Source organism: Charadrius vociferus, unplaced genomic scaffold (genome assembly GCF_000708025.1).
Source record: "Charadrius vociferus isolate BGI_N301 unplaced genomic scaffold, ASM70802v2 scaffold266, whole genome shotgun sequence".
In the NCBI taxonomy this organism is placed as follows: domain Eukaryota; kingdom Metazoa; phylum Chordata; class Aves; order Charadriiformes; family Charadriidae; genus Charadrius; species Charadrius vociferus.
In genome coordinates this window covers 3,624,030-3,624,371 of record NW_009649114.1, presented here as the reverse complement: position 1 = coordinate 3,624,371, position 342 = coordinate 3,624,030, and positions in this window count along the sequence as shown.

The window sequence follows — 342 nt, the reverse complement described above, 5'->3', positions numbered from 1 at the left end:
GCTTGGGGAAGGCTCTCCCCCCTACTTCGACGGATGAGCTGCTCTCAGACCTGTTACTGGCCAAACTGGGACCCACTGGCCTCTGCCAAGAGCCTTTTGTGCATGCAACAAGCAGAGGAGCACTCAGTCCAAGGCGGGTGTCTTCCTCCTGCCCCTCGGGGGGGTGTCCATAAACGGGCTGTGCTGTGCTAACCCACCCCCCCAAGGCACCAGTTATACCCACAGACCCGCACAAATTATGGGCTCTTTCCCCCAAAGGAGCAAGAGCCGCCTCCCCTGCCACGCGCACCCCGAGCCTGCAACCCTGCGCAGTGAGTGTGGGATCCCTGAGCCCCCCCAACA